The sequence below is a fragment of the Myotis lucifugus genome, unplaced genomic scaffold (assembly GCF_000147115.1).
Source record: "Myotis lucifugus unplaced genomic scaffold, Myoluc2.0 scaffold_63, whole genome shotgun sequence".
NCBI classification, from domain to species: domain Eukaryota; kingdom Metazoa; phylum Chordata; class Mammalia; order Chiroptera; family Vespertilionidae; genus Myotis; species Myotis lucifugus.
The window spans coordinates 2,356,720-2,363,814 of NW_005871111.1; the positions used below are offsets into that span (position 1 = coordinate 2,356,720).

A 7,095-nucleotide genomic window follows, 5' to 3' on the forward strand; every position below is an offset into this window, starting at 1 on the left:
AATGTGAAAGAAACATCGATTGGTTGTCTCCTGCACGTGCCCCAACCAGAACCAGCCCCGACCAAGGCCCAGAATCCAGCCTGCAACCAAGGTACGTGGTCTTGACTGGAATCAAACTCAGGACCCTTTAGTACATGGGTTGATGTTCTATCCACTGAGCCAAACCAGCTAGGGCAGCTTCAGCTTTCGGATATGATGTCTGTATTCAAAGAAAACAAGAGCTGAAGCTGCAAGGCCTTCTGAGGCCCAGACTCTAGAGAAACTCATACAACAGCACTTGGGCCACATTCATTACTTAAAGGAAGTCCCAAGGCCAGCTCAGATCCAAGGACTGAGGAAAGTCTCCACCTCTTACTGAGAGATGCTGCAAAAAATTTGTGGCCATTTTATTTTATATTAAACATTTTTGTTTTTATTAATTTTAGAGAGAGAAAGGGAAAGAGAGTGAGAGTAAGAGAGAGAGGGGGAGGGAGGGGAGGAGGAAGAGAGAGAGAGGGAGAGAGAGAAGCAATGATTTATTATTCCACATACTTATGCATGCATTGGTTGATTCTTGTATGTGCCCTGACCCAGGATTGAATCCACAGCCTTGGCGTATGGGGAGGACACTCTAACCAACTGAGCTACCTGGCCAGAGCTGTGTCCATTAAATCTACCACATGCACACATTACTTTTTCCAATAAAAGGCTACTTAGTTAAAAATAAGTATTAATGTTATTTGTAATACATTTATAGGACTTTAAGAATTGGTGGAACTTTGGAGATTATCTAGTACAAAACCCTCCAGTTTCCTAAGAAAACCGAGGTCAGAAAGATAAAGTGTCTTAGATAAAGTAACATAGTCAGTACCTAGTAGTAGCATCAGGATTAGAACCACCGACTTCCAGTTTTGTGCTCTTAAAGCCACAGTAACCTTTTGCAAACAAAGCTTATTCCTGATTTTGGGTCAAGAGAACTTGACAATTTTGCAGCCTTACTGCTCTTGTAGTTAAGAACTGTAAAGGTTACATCCCAACCAAGTAAAGAAAAGACTAAAGAAAGAATTCAGGCAATTCTGAGAAAAGTAAAATGGGAGTTTGAATGATCAAGTTTATCTAGTCTCAGTGCACCATTAAAAAAAAAAAGAAGAAAGAAACCTAGCCTTCGTGTATTTGTAGAATACATAATTTTTAAAAAAATATATTTTATTGATTTTTTACAGAGAGGAAGGGAGAGAGATAGAGAGTTAGAAACATCGATGAGAGAGAAACATCGATCAGCTGCTTCCTGCACATCTCCCACTGGGGATGTGCTCGCAACCCAGGTACATGCCCTTGACCGGAATCGAACCCGGGACCCTTCAGTCTGCAGGCCGACGCTCTATCCACTGAGCCAAACCGGTTTCGGCATGTAGAATACATAATTGATCAAGTCACAAATAACTTAGTCAAATTGCTTTAGAAAATGTTCAGCTGGTGTCCGTGCAGGAGGGGGAACTCGGTGGCAGATGAGATCTCCAAGGCTTAGGCTGCCTGGCCTGGCGTTGACACAATCTTCAGGAAGATCATTCTCAAGGACATCCCAGCAAAAATCACTTTTGGGGATGACCAGTGCCATGCTTTCTATGACATTTCCCCTCAAGTGCCAACACACTTTCTGGTGAAGCATATATCCCAGATTTCTGTAGCAGAAGATGATGAGGAAAGTCTTTTTGAACATTTAATGATTGTTGGCAAGAAATGTGCTACTGATCTGGGCCTGAAGAGGGGTTATCAAATGGTGGTGAATGAAGGCGCCGATAGGGACAGTCTGTCTGTCATGTTCATCTTCATATTCTTGGAGGTCAGCAAATAAAGCGGCCTCTTGGTTAAGCATGTTCTAAGGATAATTTTCCTTTCTCTACGCAATGATATGTTAAGCAGTACACTTATTTTTGCCTGTGTATAGACAGATTGAGGAATAATTTTTAAAAAACCCATACATAATAAAAGACATTGTTGCATGGTCTGAAATAAAGAGTTCAAATGAGTCTGGAAGATTTTTCCTTTTGGGACATTTTAAAAATCAAATATACTGTCAAATTTATTAATATTATTTTTGTTGGTCCCACTGGGAATTGAGCAGTTCTCCAGCAGCTCTTCTTAGTCTTTAACCAATATAGTCTTGATTATTAACTGATTGGTTAATGAATTTTTAAATTAATTCAGCAAATGTTTATTGTAAACCCACTGGTTCAAAATATTGTGCTGAAAATTGTAAAGGATATAGAAAAGAATAAGACATACACTCTCCTCTTAAGAAGCTTAACATCTAGTTGCAGGCCAATATGAGTATAACTAACTACAACAGGAGGAGGAATGAATTAGATGAGGTATTAGCTAAGGGAGGTATTAGCAAAGTGGAATAAGAGTATAGAAGAATGATTATAGTAATGTCAACTAGGCAGAATGGTAAGGTCTATATCATTGGTGGCAGGAAGGAAAAAGAACCAAATGAAAATTTTCTTCTAAATTTAGAGTGGTTAGTAGAATTTCCTCACGGAAAGTTAAACTTGAAAAGGCTTAAATGCTTAGGATGCATGTCTGAGCTATTGAGAACCCTCAGAAAAGATCGTCTTTTACCCCCACTTAAGGGGATCTTTTTGGTACAGATAGTTCTGAATGAAACAATTCTCTTAGCTCAGACTAGTGTGGCTCAGTTGCTTGTGCATCAGCAGGTGCACCAAAAGGTTGCCAGTTCCATTCCTGGTCAGGGCACATGCCCTGGTTGCTCAATGTTTCTCTCTCTCCCTTTCCCTTCCCCTCTCTCTAAAATTCAATAAAAAAAGAAAAGAATCCTTTTAATTAAAACCATGCATGGCCCTGGTATGTGTGTTCAGTGGTTAGATCATCGGCCCGCACACTGAAGGGTTGTAGGTTTGATATCCGTTCAAGGACATGTACCTGGGTTGCAGGTTCTAGCACCAGCCCCAGGCGGGGCATGTGTGGGAGGCAACCAATCAATGTATCTCTCTCACATGGATCTCTCTCTCTCTCTCTCTCTCTCTCTCTCCCTCTCCCTCTCCCTCTCCCTTCCCCCCCCCACCCCCACTGGCCGGCCCTCTTCCACTCTTTCTTAAAAAAACACACACACAAATAAACAAAAAACAAAGCAATGTAAAAATATCCTAGGATGAGGATTAACAAAAAAAGTAAAAATACAGTTCTATATTTTTAGAAAAAAAGCAAACCGTGCATGGATCTGGATTAGATGGTCTACCAAACAATTAAAATCAAAGTTCTGGCATGCCAAATGAGCAAAACCATGTGCTACTAACAGAATTCTCCTTTAACAGACTTACTTCTTTTGGGTTTGCTAGCACAGCACAATAGATTATAAACTACAATGAAAGAGAGATGCAGAAAAATAATTTCTGAATTTATATGAGTATAAATTTATCTCATGTTCATTTATTGACATTTTCTTTTGTGTTAAAAAAATCACCTACATAAAAAGGTAAACAGGCAGAAATTCCTTCAAAAACAACAACAAATGCTAAAGTTGGCCTAAATTGCAATGAGAATAAATGATAAAATATCTATTGTGTTTACTAAAACATAAGCCTATAAACCACTCCTTTCAGAGCCTCGAAACCAGCTATTGTTGCCCTTTTTGATTTAAATAAGACTTGTAATCTCATTTTATGAGTGCCTATGTTATTTTTCAGCATCTGGTCACCTTGTGATATGCAGGTGCTAATGGAACAGAAGGAGTATATCATTGAATAAATACGTCTTGAGGGACAACAGATATTTTTGGGACTTTTATTGAGTTACGTTTTACTAGTCCTAAAATATTTAGAGTTATGTACTTAAAAGATACAGAGCATAGGTATTACATCCACAGAAAGTATTTTAGTCAGTGAATGTTCAATGTAGCAGGTAGAGATGAACTTAGCACGTCTTGTAGACTGAACCGGGAACAGACTCTTCAGCCATAAAATGCACTTAACAGTCTATTTAATAGTGGTGAGGTCCTTGAAAATGCAATATCCATGCTAATCTCGCCTTTTTCTAAATCACAGATGAAAAATAGGCCAGTTGGGTAGACCCTTCTCTTTCAATTTAAAGTGTGACATTTAATCTATTTAAACAACTACCAAAACTTTATTAATTACATGTAAGAGAGGCATGCTGAGAAAGTAGAGAACTCTATTAAGAACCCGAGGTATTTTTTTTCAGAATTTGATGTGGATGTCCATAGATCTCAGAACTCGAGAAAATCTCTACTTGGGGGTTGCCATTAAATTAGTAACACCAAAGAAGGACCAGAAAAACAAAACACAACTCACAATGTAATTCAATCTCACACTGTGAAATGGCTTAAAGGACCTGAGTATTTTACAAAAGGCAAGAGGTAAAAATTAGAAAAGGGAGCCCCTAGAGAAAGCGTTCCCTGATGCCTCTAGGGAGAATTCATTTGGGAAGAGAGGAACTAGTATATACAGACAGAAAGCTTCCGGCAGAGAGCAAACCAAGCAATCCCATGAGGGCGTAATGTAGCTACGTACCAGCTTTGGTGCACTTCACTTAAACTACAATGCCCCATAGAATTCTTTGGAGAGGAAAACGCAGGGAACCTGATAAATTGTCCTTGCATTTCTCCGGGGTCTATTCTGGAGAATGACTGTTCACACTTTTCTTTCCTAGCCCCTTTCATTTATGTGAATAGGATTTAGCGCTCTCTGGCCCCACCCACTATCAGCCCAAATGTATACCGGGGGTAAAGCTATAGTTCCAATCTTTCCCAAGAACAATTACAAAGAACAAGCCCTCCAGCCTTTGAAAAGTGAACACAATGATACTCCACTGTAGCTTTGGGTATGGGTTTTGGAAAAAAAACGTTGTTGTTGTTTTTCTTCTCATCGTACATTCCTGGGTTGCCGATGTGGGTGCTTTAATTGAAGGGAGATGCCTTCCTTTTCCTCACCCACTTTTCCAGGTCCTGAAAGGAATCCCGGAGGAGAAAGGGCACCTACAGGTTATGCCTCCTGCTTCACTGACTACCGTGGATTCAACAGTTTAGTTCTGTTCAGTTCAGCTCTTATTCCAGAAAACTAACTCCATCAATTATAGAAAATAACTTTTTATAGAGGGAGTTTTTTTCTAAACCTGTCTTCACTGCATATCCAGGAAGGATTATTTTTCTTCACACCATCAAAGCGCTGAGGTTCTTTCCTTCATTTTATGAGAATCATTCAGGTGATATGTAGTAGCTCCTACTATTGGGCACATGTGGTATCTCATTTAGATTTTTAAATCTATGTTCCTAGAGGCAGAATATTACTATTGACAATATCTGCCATCCCCTTTCTCATTAAAACCAATCCCCCAAACTCACTGTAAAAAAATGGTGATAAAATATATTTTTTATTTTGTGTTCCACCCCCTCAGTACTCTTTTTTAGTTGGCAATCTTTAAAAAAAAAATTGGTGAGCAAAAGCAAAAAAACAAGTAGGAAAAAAGGCTCTGTCACTTAGCCGGTTTCTTTGGTATGAACTTTCATTCTTTACTATAAATAAAAATTTATTTAAGAGTCTGACTTTAAATCTTGATGTATTTACTGTAAAATTTACAGCTTGGAACCTCCTACCATTTTCATTGATATGATTTTAAAATGGAGTTCTTATCATTTTCCTTGGGGAGACTTTTTGGTTTGAATAGTTCTTACTGGCAGGTTGCCTCCTTTATAGTTAGCCCAAATTTTCATTTTCAAAGACCGTTTTAGACAAGTACTATGATAGCTCTAGCCAATGGATCTGTGTGTCACATAATAGAGTGTGACAATCCACTCAGTTGTGAAAGATACTGGAGCTAAAGTAATAAAGTAGCATTTGTATTATCACATTTACAAATCTACTTAAATACTGACCTAGTAGTGTTACTCATTTATTGGAAATTATAGATGTTTGTAATTCTCCAAAATATGTTGGGCTAAGTTATATATCACACATTTAAATTTAAATTCAAAATCCTGGGCTGACAGACATGTAGATTTGTTATACTCCTTGGAGATTTGGGGACCATGAACCAATGAATACATTACATTGGCACATTAAAGAACTCTTTTTTATCAGTAAAGAAATAAGCACCATCCTATATATACTTCAATATATTTTTATTAATTTCAGAGAGGAAGGGAGAGGGAGAGAGAGATAGAAGCATCAATGATGAGAGAGAATCATTGATCAGCTGCCTCCTGCACACCCCCTACAGGGCATGTGCCTTGACAGGGAATCAAACCATGATCCTCAACCACTGAACCATACCGGCTAGGCCATCTAATGTTTTAATAACTTTTAAAAACAAGAGTTTTAAAATCGTATGATTTTATAAAACTTAGACTTCCATACCAAATTATATCTGTGGACTTTTATAGATATACTAGAGGCCCAGTGCACGGATTTGTTTACCGGTGGGGTCCCTCAGCCTGGCCTGCACCCTCTAGTAATCCGGGACCCCTTGGGGATATCAGACTGCCCGAGGGATGTAGCAGTGTGGGAAGTGGCAAGTAGCTGGGGAGGAGCCTGAGCCGGGGCTGGGCGCTACTCCCACTCATCCTGGCCCCACTGCGCCTGCCGCTGCCCGTTGTAGCGCTGCTGTGGAGGTGGGAGAGGCTTGCACCGCCACAGCTGTGCTCGCCAGCTGTGAACCTGGCTTCTGACTGAGTGGCGCTCCCACTGTGGGAGTGCACTGACCACCAGGGGGCAGTTCCTGCATTGAGCATCTGCCCCTGGTGGTCAGTGTGCATCATAGTGACTGGTCGACTGGTCGTTAGGTCAGTCGGTCATTCAGTTGCTTAGGCTTTTATATATATACTAGTGGCCCAGTGCACGAAATTCGTGTACAGGGGAGGGGTGTTCCTCAGCCTGGCCTACACCCTCTCCAATCTGAGACTCCTCGAAGGATGTCCTACTGCCGGTTTACAGGGATTGGGCCTAAACCAGCAGTCGGACATCCCTCTTGCAATCTGGGACTGCTGGCTCCTAACTGCTCACCTGCCTGCCTGCCTGCCTGATTGCCCCTAACCACTCTGCCTGCCAGCCTGCTCACCCCCAACTGCCCCCCGCTGCCCGC

At 40.5% G+C, this 7,095-nt stretch overlaps 1 pseudogene; it reads left to right on the plus strand.

Moving 5' to 3' along the window:
- The first annotated feature begins 1,444 nt into the window (after window positions 1-1,444).
- On the plus strand, window positions 1,445-1,851 carry LOC102431052 (annotated as a pseudogene).
- Window positions 1,852-7,095: the final 5,244 nt, after the last annotated feature.